At 42.3% G+C, this 15259-nt stretch overlaps 1 protein-coding gene across 1 annotated transcript in view; it reads left to right on the plus strand.

Moving 5' to 3' along the window:
• Window positions 1-15259, plus strand: part of FUCA2 (alpha-L-fucosidase 2) — a 245501-nt gene that overhangs the window by 41895 nt on the left and 188347 nt on the right. The gene's annotated exons all lie outside the window — the stretch shown is intronic.

Genomic DNA, 15259 nt, shown 5'->3' on the forward strand with positions numbered 1-15259 from the left:
AAAAGTCGGCCAGCTCCTCACATTTCTCCTGCGGGTTGTCATGGACAACTGGGGGGACCGGAGCCTTCAACAGCTCTTTAAAGATCTTAAAGGATTCCCCTGGAGAATTGCTTGCCTTCTCAATCCTATCACTAAAAAAGTTCTTTTTAGCCTCTTTCAAAGCCACTTTGTACTTCCTCATCCCTGTCTTGTAGTCGTTCCGATTTTCGTCAGTCCGCTCTCTTCTCCATGCACGTTCTAATCTTTTGCATGAAGTTCTAAGAACCCTGAGTTCGGGAGTGTACCATGGGGCGGAGCCAACTCTTCTTTCTCTGAGAGGCCTCCTCTTTTTCGGGATCAGCGAATCCAAAGTATTAGTGAGCCAATTGCCCACCTGCTGATCCGCCATAGTGGGGTCAGTAGCAGGGGGAGGACAAAATTGGTTGCCGTTGCACTCAAGACAGTGTGAACAATGTTAAGTAACACAAAGCAATACACTTTATACAAAATGACAGAATTATCCAAGCACAAAAACTCTCGATAGGTAAATCTTGGAGTCTTTAATGTTGCATACAGCCAGCCGACACGTGTTTCATCGCACTCGCGATTCCTCAGGGCTAAAAGGCTGTGTTCCTGTCAGAAGGTCGCTCAGCTGGTGATACTTCCAACCCAGCCGGGCTCTTGACCGCAAATACCCAGTCCGAGTATTCAATATGAAATTAATTATTATGTTAGTGGTTTCCCGCTTTGAACATCAAGATTGTAACTATATTTTCCTCGTTATTTGTTGTCCACGGCGAGTCGATTAACGCTCTATAGGTAAGGAGTAGAGTAATAATGCCGTGAACGCGTCCGCTATGTCAGGCGCTTTCCGCTTGTTGAAGCGAAGACGCGGCGTGTAATGCGTCCGGATCCGTGTTCCTGTTTCAGGAACACGGATCCGGACGCATTACACGCCGCGTCTTCGCTTCAACAAGCGGAAAGCGCCTGACATAGCGGACGCGTTCACGGCAATATTACTCTACTCCTTACCTATAGAGCGTTAATCGACTCGCCGTGGACAACAAATAACGAGGAAAATATAGTTACAATCTTGATGTTCAAAGCGGGAAACCACTAACATAATAATTAATTTCATATTGAATACTCGGACTGGGTATTTGCGGTCAAGAGCCCGGCTGGGTTGGAAGTATCACCAGCTGAGCGACCTTCTGACAGGAACACAGCCTTTTAGCCCTGAGGAATCGCGAGTGCGATGAAACACGTGTCGGCTGGCTGTATGCAACATTAAAGACTCCAAGATTTACCTATCGAGAGTTTTTGTGCTTGGATAATTCTGTCATTTTGTATAAAGTGTATTGCTTTGTGTTACTTAACATTGTTCACACTGTCTTGAGTGCAACGGCAACCAATTTTGTCCTTACTAGAGTAGGTGTCCTCCTACCCTATTGAGTGGTTCAAGGTTTTTCCACTCGCCGTCTTGCACCTTAACAGTCAGCAACTCTATACCGATGTGCGTATATACGGGCAGTGCACCCAAAGTCTAACTGATCAAAAGCCTTTCGCAGCAGGGGGAGGACAGGTTCTTGCCAACTCGGCTGCCCAGCTTTCCACTGGTAGCCTGCAGTGCAAAAGAAAATTTGTGGTGAATTAAAATAGGGTGGCAAAAACAGAAATACAGAACGACGGACAGGTTAGCAACATAGCCTTGCTCTAGACCTTCTACCCATTTTTAGGTCTCGCCTTTTCCATTCCGAAGGAATGGGAAATGGCGAGAATTCAAGTGCTCAAAATACTTGTGAAACCACAGGTTTTTTCGGGCGGTTTTCTTCGAGTTCACGTGGCCACAGGCACGCGCTTTTGGGGCATAAACTTTCACGGCCATCTGTTCCCCAATGTCCCTCCCACCCTTCCTTTGATCTTGCCGCGAGTTATTACAGGCTAATGGCCCTCCCCCTCCCCCAGCACAGAGCGCGCATCGCTTGTTTTAATAGAATTCGCGATCATTACATTGTTATACCAACAACACATTTAAGTGAATAAAAGGGAGTATGCCAAGATTTGTTTCTAACGCTTACAATGTGTAATACTCATTGAGTGTGCGTGTGTATGTGCATCTGCCACACATTCCTTTGGCGAAAGACCGGCATCTCTGCGTGCGTTTAGCTGCACTTCTACTCTTGGTCTACCAATCCCCAGACTTGTACGGAAAGCTCAACCAAGACACTCCACCCCAAGTTTCCAGTAATGATGTTTAATTCTAATTAATCTACTGCCTCTACCTAGCTAATATTTGTCCTTCCGACGGTCACTTGCGGACATTTGGAAGAGTTTTCGTTTCGTCCCTTGGTTTCGTTTACTCATCGAGTGTGCGTGTGTATGTGCATCTGCCACACATTCCTTTGGCGAAAGACCGGCATCCCTGCGTGCGTTTAGCTGCACTTCCGCTCTTGGTCTACCAATCCCCAGACTTGTACGGAAAGCTCAACCAAGACACTCCACCCCACGTTTCCAGTAATGATGTTTAATTCTAATTAATCTACTGCCTCTACCTAGCTAATATTTGTCCTTCCGACGGTCACTTGCGGACATTTGGAAGAGTTTTCGTTTCGTCCCTTGGTTTCGTTTACTCATCGAGTGTGCGTGTGTATGTGCATCTGCCACACATTCCTTTGGCGAAAGACCGGCATCCCTGCGTGCGTTTAGCTGCACTTCCGCTCTTGGTCTACCAATCCCCAGACTTGTACGGAAAGCTCAACCAAGACACTCCACCCCAAGTTTCCAGTAATGATGTTTAATTCTAATTAATCTACTGCCTCTACCTAGCTAATATTTGTCCTTCCGACGGCCTCTTGCGGACATTTGGAAGAGTTTTCGTTTCGTCCCTTGGTTTCGTTCGTAGACATGCCTAGTGTGCATTCCTTTGTCTTCGGCGTTCACGGTCAATTCCAAGCCGACCACTGGCCGCCCCGCCTCCCCTCACCTCCCCTCGAAAGCAGATCCGGTTTCAGCCTTGAACCAATTAGTCAAATGTTTCTGCTTGGCTTTTTTTCGGCTAAGGTCACGTTGAAACCCGCATTATAATTCGCCTTTCTTCAGTTTGCATGCTTTCTAGAAAATCACACAGATCACACAGCCGCACCTACACTCACACTCACACACACTCATCCTCACACACCCTCAGCCTCATAACACCTCACACACACACACCGTCACCATAACACCCTCTACATCATACAAAGGCACACGCACACACCTTCATCCTCACAACACCACACACCATCGGAATACACACACCCTCCCCCTCACACCACCTCACACACACTCACCCTCACATACAATTACACTCAAAGACCCTTACACACCCTCAATAACATTCTCAAAAATCACACACACTAACACACTCACACACCCTATCAGCATCACGCATCATATCACAATCAATCACCCTTTTCAAACTCACTCACACTCACACTCTCTCACATTACACAAATGTCACAAAAAGACGTTAATATTTCACTTTTGTTCTTTTATTTTCCTCACAATAAAATACACTGAACATAATCTTCACAAAAGGTATTTACAACAGTTTAAGCTATTGCCATTATAAATTACAATAACTTTTATTTAAGTATTAATTATTTAAAAAATTTCATAACCATTGTTATTTGTAATATCAATACAAATAAGTCACGTAAATACAAAACATTTGCATTACAAATACTATGAGTGTCACATTTGCAAAAGTTAAAAGTATTGGCATTGTAAATGACAAAACTATTAATTTCGCGATTTTCTTTTACATCTCTCTAAAGGCGGGGAAGTCTACAAGATCTAGAGAATAGTGTTAAGCAAGGTTTTATAACGGTTTTTATATCAATAACTTGAGTAATAATTAGTAGGGTTCTGTGACTAACAGATTAATATAGCGCCCTTACAAGAGAGGTGTAGAATGTGTTGTTCTTGGGGACATGAGGCATAAATGTTTAAAGAACTAGCTATGATACTCAAAACACGCAATACCTCTCTTTCTTAGAGCGGGCCTCAATCTTCCTGAGCAGGGTCCAGGAGAGGTGAGGTCTATTCCCCGGCTAATCTGGGTGAGTGTTAATAACTTTCTCAAAATGTTTTTTAATTCAATTTATAAACGTATCACACGTATACTGGTTAGATGTTTGAGACCACTGTGATTGTTGTTTCTTCTAGATGTGAGACACACCATTTTTTGGCAACGGAGGAAAATGATTATGGACGTGATCCATTTATATCCTTTATAAGCATAATATTTCACTCCTTACTTTTCACATAAATACTAGCAGTAGCAAATAGTACGAACAGAGGCCCTGAAGAAAGCCTAGGGATACCTTTCCCTCAGAGGCTGAAACATGTTGGCCCCCTCATGGTAGTCATATATTTGTTTCCAATTACCTTTTTTTGCGCTGTTTTTGGTTTGAACTAGAGGGTAAAAACAATTCATAGAATAAAATGTTCTGTATTTCTGTTTTTGCCACCCTATTTTAATTCACCACAAATTTTCTTTTGCACTGCACAGATTCCCATAGCTATTCTATCTATCTCTTGGTCAGCACATTGACTGGCAACAAGACTCATTCACTTTCGCAAGTAAGTGGGAGTGGAACTGGTCTCAATGACCTAGAGACACACCGCCCCACGGCTATAGATGACCAAATGAGAACATAGAGCATCACAAGACATTTGATGGGAATCCTCCTTTTCTGAATTGAGTCTCGCTTACAATCACTTGAGCTCACCATCATTGACTTTTTAGCGTGTGCTTTGTATTCAGGCTGCATAGGAATCTTTGTATCCTTTACTGATGAAATTACAGTAGCGCCATGTGAGTGGATGAATAGATCCATCTCCTTCTAGACCCCTGGTTCCTCTGTGTTACATTTGACAAAATGTTTACCATGATAAATAAAGCTACACTTCCTTCCCAGGGGTGCGTAATCCTTTTCTCAACATGATTATGTCTTAGTTCCAGTGGCAGAGGTATGAGTAATTGCAGATGGCCACGTGCTCACGAGGATATTATCGAACAGCCTCCACTTGAAACCAAGATGCATGGGGTAGCCCAATGGAGATGCACATCTGCTGATGCAGTGCTTAATTGATGAAGGTCAGATAAATGTTACAGAAAGAAACCACCGACTACGTCAGGACAAATATGTAGTCAGTTGACTCCCCCATTGCCGTTTGGAATGTGTACAAGGCAGAGACGAGGGGTATTATCAGCATAGGCTCACATTGAAAGAAAATGTAGGCTGAGATACAGGCCCACTTGGAGGTGTCTGTGTCTGAATTGTAGGATAAGTGTCAGGAGGAGGATTCAGATAGGAATCTCCCCCTCCCCCTATAAAGTAAAACTTGTGAGACTAAACTCCAACTGCAAAATCTAAGTTTCTCTTAGATGAATCTAAAAAAGTATGGCTAGCAGCCATAGCAAAATATACAATCTAGGTGACAAAGCATGTAAACTATTATACTAGGTGAGCCGCAGTGAGGGAGAAGCTAGGCACATCAGTAACCTCCTCACAAAAAGCAAATAGTGCAGCCAACAGATTGTCCAGAGGTTTTCACAATACTACCAAACCATATGTGGTTCAGGATTGGTCCAGCCTCCAGATGCTCTGGGCCTTTTTTGTTCTTCCCTCCCACTGTCAGGCCTCACACAAGATGGCACAGCTCTGCTGGCTGAGGCTTTGACAATTAAAAAAATGTTTGGAAGCCATTTCCCACTGTCATGTGGCAAAATGCCGGAACCAAATGGTTTAAGTGCTAAGCAGGCTTTCTAGCCTATGCCAAGTTGTTTCTATTTGGGGTTGTGAGGGAAAAGGGAATATTCTCAAAAGACCAATTTCAAGAGTTTAACGAGGCATAGTTACTGAAGAGAGGTGATGCAATGTAGTGGTTCCACTGATTATCTGGCAGGTGACCTGGAAACAAAGAAAGGACACCAGCCTGAGAACAGAATAGATGGACAAAGAGAAAGGGGGACAAGGTCAATAAAAAGCAAGGATGCACTAAAAAAGGGACTCTTGGTTGATATGTTGGGGAGATGCCACGGCCAGACAGAAGGTAGTGGCCAATCGTTGTGTTGATATAGTTCCACACCTTCCAAGATCTTGTAGATCTACGATAAACTGTTGGAGATGTACCTTTTTAGGGGTACACTGGTGCAGGGTCACCCTCTCGTCCACGGATTCCAAAGACTAACAAAAAGAGATCGGCACTGGAGTTGAAATAAAATAACAAGTTTATTAATCACTCATGAGTGGGACCACGTCCACACAACACTCTCAAGTGCTGCAGGAGATAGTAGACTGAATTCACAAACCACCATCCCTTTTATACCATTTTGTTGCAATGTTAGCATGTGAACAAAAATGGAAAGAGCAAATTTAGAAATAGCTAATAGCAAACAAGGGCAGATGAATGACTACGTGGTCAGCAAAGTGGGAGGAGGAGTAGGAATGCTTATGGCAGTAGTAAATGGTCAACAGTTAACATCTGAGACCAGGTGCACTGGCAGCTACAAACCCCCAGTGCATACATTGCTTAGCCATGTCAGGAGTTCAACTAAAATAGATGCCACTAGCAGACTGAAAAGGCAAACAGCAGAGTACGAAAGATATACGAAGGAAACTAAATGGACACCATAGCCAAAATGGCTGTAACTTATGCTAAGTAAAATATTACACGTTTCCACAAAACACACAAACAGGTATTTTCTCTTAGAGAATGACATTATCTCGCCTGAGAAGCTGGCGAGCAGTGCGAAGCTGACTGTAATTTCTTGCAAACCGGGGAGTAGAATGGTATCCCTTGTGAAGTAGAAATTAATTTCTGTGCAACATGAGGAAGATTTGCTTGAGTGGCAGTGGTTGGCCGGCGCCCTTAATGATGATTAGGGTTCTAGGACGGCCCCATATAGTCAATCTATTTGACAATCAAATTGATATCTAGTCTTGGAACTTGGTGGGCTGCCCCAAAAGTGTTGAGAAGATTTTGTTTCTTGTCTGTATAAACCCACACACAATATGTATACAAGAAACATGGACAACTACCACATTTGAAATGGGAGATTAATTTGTTATTAGCAGCCCTGCAAAGAAGTCTAGAAAAGGGCACGCTAGTGGTGGCATAGCCAAATTGTTGAGCATAATTTATTCAAGTTTTCTAAAGTGTTCTATCACCCATCAAATCTTCTTCATTGCATACTTTTTTGTAAAAATATAGGGCGTGATTATTCCATGCCCCAGTTCATTTTGGCGAATATGTATATACTGCCTGGTAAAAAGAATGACACATTCTCAAAAGATGGTTTTTATTTTGTCAAAGAAATCGCAGAGTAGAAAAGACCAGTAATACAATTGTGGTTGGTGACCTAAATGCCACTATCTCCAATCATGCAATGACTTTTTACTGATGATGATGAAAGAGACGAAGCAATGAATATTCCAAGGGTGTCCTTTCCATTGGGAACGAGATTAAGTAAGAGAAGGTTGTTACTGCTGGAATTATGTAGGGAGTTAAATGCCATCACTGTGAATGGTAGAATAGAGACTGATATTCCGGCCCGTTCGACCCATTGAACGTCCAGTGGTTCCACGATAATTGATTACATCATAAGCTCTTATTCTACCTTTTCCCATATTTATAAAGGCTATGGCAGTAGTTGATAATAAGTGGAGTGACCATGGTATTCTTTCTTTCTCCATTATGGGTAAACCCGAGGGTATCTCGCAATGGCAGATTGGAGATGAAGAGTAGGTACATTTAAAGGTCACAAATGGTAGGGTATCCTAGAATTCAGCAAATAAACATACCATAGCTAGTAATCTAAGTAGGGCAGTAGAGGCAGTTCCTGCACAAGGTTGGATTTCAGCAGGTTCTTTTACTAAACAAATGGAAACATTTGTAATGGGCTAACTCGACTCTGCCAGAGAAAGCCTACATTGAACCCCAGTTGCAAGAGAAGAGTCTCAATAGGGTTTTACTCTTAATAGGTTGATAAATAAACTGCGAAGATGCAAACTTATTTTTCATTCCAAGGAACGTAATAAAATCATTTAACTGTCTTAGAAGGAGGAGAACTAAATGGTTGGTAACACAAAAAGGGAAAGATGCGGATAGGAAATAGGTAGAAATTACAGAAGCTGAAAAACAAAATAATTGTAGGTTCTTCTGGTGTATTATTGGGGAATGCAGTACAATCACATATAAGCCGAAAATTAAGATCTTGAGTTTAGATTGTAATTAGTATATCTTGGCCTTGTACTCCTCAAAATATTTCTGGGGCCCTTTTAAGGAATCAGAACCTGTCAAAATCCAGTACTATAGACCTGGGGTTGAGGCAATCCCTCTCTGTTCATCTAAGCTACAAATTAAAAAAATATTATTTTGGGCACAAGCTGTACAGGGGCAAGAGGGCCTGATCAGTTGCCTATCACTGTGATTAAGTTAGAGGTTGATTTATGGGCGACCTATGTGGCTGCTTAGTTTAAATTCTGTTATATATCTGGGGAGATTCCGAACTCCTGGTGGGGTAGTATTATATTCCAATTGCATACAAAAGGCCCTAATCCGAACTCCTGGTGGGGTAGTATTATATTCCCATTGTATACAAAAGGCCCTAATAATATATCTAGTAATTATAGACAAATCGCGCTTTTAAACGCAACTGGAAAAATCATTGCAAAATCTGTATTAATGCGTCCACAGGAGTGGGTAAAAGAAAAGCAAATCTTGCCCTTGGAACAGGCTGGGTTTCGACCCAACTGCTTCACCCTAGATAATATTTCCATGCTTCACCTCATAATGGAAAAGTATATCCTGAATCGGGGTATGCCACTCTACGCGGCATTTATTAATTTTTCTACCGCCTTTGTCTGTGTGGACAGGCATACCCTTAGAGGAAACTTATGGATCTAGTTATTCCAGGAGGTATTTTAAGAGTAATAGGAGCCTTGCATACAGGACACATAGTGCCATGTAATGTTGGGGGCCTTACTCCCATGTTTGGAGCAAAAAACGGTTTAAATAAGGCTGTTTGTTAGCACTTCGTCTTTTCTCACTATACGTGCCTGATTTGCCACAGCAGATGGACCGTATAGGACGAGATTCCTGCAGTTGTTGCGTCCTACCCGATGGTGATTCTCTTATACGCAGATGATATATTATTTGACTTGACCCCCAGAGGGTTGCAGAAGCATCTTCACTGTTAAGCAGCCTTTGCGTATAGTCATTACTAGAAAGTTAATGTAAATAAAAGTAAAATAATGAAATTCAAGAGGAAGGGAGCCCATCGGAGTACAAGCTATAGATAGTTCTTAGGTTCTGTCCTTATAGAAAGAGTTAAACCTTATCCATACCTAGGGAAAATTGTATCAGAACATCTGAGCGAGAAAGAACATATTGTCTATTTGACAAATAAGACTTTATCTCATGCAAACACACTTTCGGCATTCTCCAGCACTACTGGCCGATGGCACTTTATTCACTTGTTGACTGTTAACAAGATACAAACTCACGCTACACAATTATATGGAGTGAATCTATACACAACTAAGCTCTGTCACTTTAATTTAAGTAGAAGGAAATATTTTGCGATCAATTTGTAATAACACTCTGGCACAAATAGAGGCACTATGTAGCAATTCTATTGTATCAAGTTTTATCTGTTGGTATTGTACTGTTGGTCTCGTTGTCAATCAAAACTTTAAGAAAATGTTGATCTTGGGGAAATTTTCATCAAGCATCCTGCCAGCTAATCTATGTGGTACTAAACACATGGTTAGTTGTCCTTTCCTAATTTGAGTGGGTGTGTAAATTCACAGGGAAAACCCTTTTATGGATAGGCATTCAGCTCACATGTGTCTGCCCATCAGGGTTTTGGAAGATGGGACCACCTTGGGAAATCCATTGTATGCGCAGTAGTATCCTCAGCACAGGCTAAGTTATTTGTGGAACTCCAAGAGGAATTCAGCCTGCTGCACAAACAGTTCTACTGATACCTGCAACTCAGACACTCTTCTATTCTGTACGTGACAAATGCGAAGGAAATCTCTGCCTTCAGTGCTCTAGAGGTCAAGCTAACAATGTCACTGATGCCAGTGGTAGGGAATAGCTCCAAATCATACAGGCTTTATCTGACATAGGAGACAGACCTGGGTCCCTTAGAGGACAAGGAATGAAGTTTTTGATTTATGGCAGCAAGAGAGCCATATCAGCTGAATATCAATTTGCACCGTTTAAATATCTTAAATATTGAATATACTAAACTTCCCAGAGGGTTTGTCACATTCATATAGCATCTTCTGCCTGCCTGCCTCAGGGGCCAGATCGAGGAGACTTCCTTCACTCAGTTTGGTCATGGAAAATTATACATTTCTTTTGAGGAGGGAACAGCGCAGGTAGATCAGCAAGTACTGGGCCAGACTTTGGAGTTTATCCCAGAGTCTGTGATGCTGGCCATTTTTGCGAATTCAGACTTTCCCAAGCCAGAGAAAGCCCTAATAGGATTGGGTCTAGTAATAGCAAAGCTAGACATCTCACAACACCGAGAACAATCAAACGATCAATCATTTCTTTTTAAAGCACGGCTAATCATCAGCGAGGGTATCTAGGTGTTGAGGAACTTCTGAGAATTGTGCATCTCTGGGAATTGCTAGATGAAGGCTGGGTTAGATGTATGCTGACTCTGCTAACTCCCAATATATGAAGCAGGAATTGTCTCAAAAACACTAAAATATATGGCAAAAATTGAACTCGATACTGGATTTTTGGAAAAGGGGAAGAATAAATGCCTTGTGGTCCATTGGGAAACACTGGAAGCACGATGGTAGTTGGACTAATGCTTAGTAACTATTCATGTTGAATTAAAAATGGAAGTTTGTCAAGCAGTCTGTTGCCATCTATCTGTGGTTTATCTTTTGAGGTGTATTTTCTTGATGAAATGCCAATTAAAAGAATCTTAAAAAACAGCCCTGTTTGAGAAATGTAGTTAGTTTTGCAGAGGATGAACAGAAGGAGTCTGCAGGGCGAACTAATGGGCAGGAGTTCAGGCCAAAGGTAAATTTCATTTCCCAGCAGACCTTAACAGGAAAGTTGCCACGGGGAGGGTCCCTTTAATCACTCTGTCCTTTTGCTGGGCAACTGGACTGAACGCCCTCGGTAAAAGAGTGGAGCAATACATCAGGACCTGTGATAAATGTGGCCTGGAGGCAATCTCCTTGGCTTTGTGATTGGGTGGCCTAATTACTCCTGTAGGTGGAGGGAAAGATAAACTAATGTAAAGGTCATACAGGAGTGCTAAAACGCATACACTTGTGCACTTTGTTGGAATGCTATCTAAAAATCTGTTTCATTCAAAAAACAATATGAGCACTCATGCACCTAAAGGCATTAACAACATGGTGTGGTCTACAATTTAGTTAAATACCTGAGGATTAATCCTCCACACGTTTCATTCTGCGGTTTAGTCTGAGAAATGGGCAGCATTTGGAGTCAGTCGTCAAACAGTGGTGTATCTTCTATGATGCCAGAACGTAAGTTAGGAGCGTGGTGAACGCTCCGCTCCCAGACAAACTGCTTGTATGTATCCACGATCCTACAGATGATTCTACTGAATACTTTCTCCTCTTGAATTCATAATAATCCACATATTTATTCAAAATATATAATGTTTTCTTTTTGTAATCCACATGTATGGCGTCTTGCATTTTCACTACTTCCCATATTCAAGTGTGCCCATCCGGACCTCTTCTTCAACACAGACAAAAATTGCAAGGAATCGTTCGAAGCAGCATTTCTTTTATTCAACCCAATACATTTCGGGCTTATCCAAGCCCTTCATCAGGGGTAACTGTAAGTGAACATTTCAAAAGAAACACCGTAACTACATTTGATCCATATAACATGAAAATCATTTCATCACCTCCTACAAAATAATAAATCCTTATGCGTATTGCTCCCCTAAACGAATCGTATTAAAAATCACTAACTCCCCTTACAAACCCATCTTTATCCTTTCCACCCGAAAACTGTGCGATGGTTACCAAACAATATGTTGTTCCCCATTTTTCTGACTCCTCCCTTTCAGTTGACCTTCCCTTATCGATCTTCACCCCGCAAACACTCGAACAAACCATTTACCTATCACATTCACCGCTTACAAAAATTCCCATCTACAACACTCGCAACTGCCAACTTAATTACAGATCCACAACGCCGCCCTCTTCACATTCACTGTCACACTCACAACCTCCTACACTCACCCCAACATCTCGCCTCTCTCCCATAGTTCTCCCGTCCGCAACACTCCTCTGCAAAAAAAATTCCTGCGTATTCGCGCATACCTGATTCTCCCTGCTTTCGTACTTCAAACTCTGGATTCCAACACCCGCCCTCCTTGCACTACTAGGACATCCAACAGAATACGTACCTGCCCGCCCCATGATCATTCATTACTTCTCATCCACCTTCAAAGAATTTTTCACCCGTGTGTGAACCCGCCATGCAAAACCGCTTTTTGTACCACCAAAACTCCTCCCACCTTTGTGTAAGGCCACATATTGATCATGTGACTACTCAAAACCACCTGTATACTACAATACCAATAATTCACTAAACCTCTTCGCAAAATATCCACGTTGACTTAATCATGTCCAAACTTAACGTGTGTGTGAAGTTAACTCTGATTATTAATGTTATACACGTTCAACCAGTCCCGGTATTCGCTCTCGGAGTGTAAACCACTTTCACGATGTTATTAAAAAGAACTTGTTGTCACCATATATGGAGTTTTAATGAAAACGTTGATAAGTGTGGCTCAAATCCACCTGAGCGACTTACCTCACTCATCTATCACTAACAATTAAATAATCCAGCCAGGCAGTGGAGAAGAATTAGACACATATTTATTTATCTAATATTCATCTGCAGATGGGCCCTGTCAGTTCTACACCCCAGAGAGTGCATTGAGAGGACTGAGGACTCTCCTCACAGCAATACAATATATCATAGCATGGCAGCGTGAAAACACGCCCAGACTGGAAAAGTACTGGGCTCAGCAGAGGGAGAACAATTAGCTCATACATTGGGCATCTGCACCTGCGAAGGCAACACTGTTATCTTCCCCTCAAGGCCACAGAGCCAAGCTCTGAGGAAAGAAATGCTGAAACAGGGACTTTCTGCTCATAAGGGAGGGGGGAAAACTGTACCATGAGACATTGAGCTGCAGAGCAAATGTCAGCATTAGAAATCTGCCTGTCATAGGCAAGCTTCTTATTATTATAAGAAAGTATACAAAATTATCAACAATGGGACCCTAACAGATAGAAGGCAATGTACTACAGCAAGTCTTCTAACTTAGAAGGCAAAAATAAGACAAAAGCTTAACCATTACAGAAACAGTTCTATCCAAATGAAGCTTGCATATAAAGAAAAATAGCTCAGTGGGTTGCAGCACATGAATAATAGGTTGTAACTGCATATTAATTTATGACACATTAGGCTAACATATGTACAACATCATTTAAAGGAAAATTACAATCTATCAAACCCTCCTTTTAGCCTAATGTGGCTAACATAAGTGCATCCTTTATTGCTCAAAGTAGGGACTGTGCAATTCTAAAGGAGAGAACGAAAACGGCATCACTCGTCAATCAAATGTCGGGAAAGGAAATACTAGGATGAGCATGATCATAGAAGTAGCGCAGCATACTATAGGACAGGAAGTGCAGAGGCAACTAGTAAAAGAACAACCCCTGCAATACCTACTAAAACAATTATTATTCTCTGGGTGTGAGGCACCCTCCTTTTTGACTAATCTAAGCATATTCTCCCGGTGTACCATTGCTCTATAACATTATGTCATTATTGGACAACTTAAAACGGCATCACAGTTCAAGTCATGAGCAGGAAGTAATGCAATAATATTGATCAGAGAAAACGCCCTATTGAACCATATACTCAGTGTTCACTTGCATCTAGACTACTCAAAGTATACTAACCCTGACAGCTACTTCCATAGGGCAAGAATAAAAGCAACATTTCTTTTTTTTTTTTTTCACCCTTGTGTGTTTGAAGGCAACGACCCACACCCAATAATCTGCAATACTATAAGTAACAGGTGTCTTGTGCAACAATAGAATACTACATCATCCTAATGAACTTCCCAAAAACAAACACATTATTACATTTGTAGACCATGTGAACCAAATATGGGCAGGGGCATCTGGACAAGGAGCCGCAGAGGCAGCTCCTCCTGGGGAAAAGGAACATTCAAAGGGACTCATTTTCCTAGCTAAAAGACCAAAGTAAACTAAGGGAAAAACAGTTCACACTGAGGCCAACCAGGGTGAAGCGTCTCAGGTCTACGATGAGCCGCAAAGGGCTGCTCCTCATCGGGGATAGGACGACCAAAAAGGGTACATGTTAAAAATCGCAAAAATGTGTAATAAAAAAAATGGGAAAGATACTCTAAAAAAAAATAGTCCCAGACAGTCCTTAACCGGCCAGAGGGGTTCTTCAACCCTTAAAAGGGATCTTCTCCCTGTGTCCGTCAAAGCCTCACAGGCAGGCTTTTACCGTCCATACCTTAATCCCACGTCGCTTATCACACGGCAGCTGTAACAGAGGAGCACTTAATCTGGGCCCCCACACCACTCTATAGTCTAATAGAACAGAATCTTCGGCTAACACCAGGGCTCTTACAAGTCCATCCCTATCACTAAATCTTCTTTTTCAACAGAATCTCCACTAAGCCCTTCTTCCAGTGTTCAGTCCAGTACACCTTTACCTTTTTCGGGGCCGCAGATTATAGCGAGTGCTCCCTCGCACTTCAGGGTCAGTGAACAAAACGGGTGTATCTGTAACATGAACTGGACCCTTTAATGCCTGACCACTAGTATCAACGGGAGTATCGGAGCTTGCAAATCTTTCTCTTTTTTTTTCGGTGCACTTGGCTCTGCAGGTTACTTTTCACTTTGCTCCCCTCCCCTCAGTGAGGCATTAAAACAAGGGATGGAGCTAGGCAATTGCTCGTGTTCTTCATCAACAACACCCTCTTTTACCCACTTGCATTAGGGTACGGCAGGGGGACCTCCTCGACATGCGACACATCGACGCATGGGTCCACGCCTTCCTGCCCTCAACTCGAAGTGCGGTACGTGTCGTCAGTAGCACCTGTCGTTGTTCCAATCATCTGGGCTCCAAACAGTATTTCCGCTCGTCGATGAAATGTTCAGGCCCCTCC

Source organism: Lissotriton vulgaris, chromosome 6 (genome assembly GCF_964263255.1).
Source record: "Lissotriton vulgaris chromosome 6, aLisVul1.2, whole genome shotgun sequence".
In the NCBI taxonomy this organism is placed as follows: domain Eukaryota; kingdom Metazoa; phylum Chordata; class Amphibia; order Caudata; family Salamandridae; genus Lissotriton; species Lissotriton vulgaris.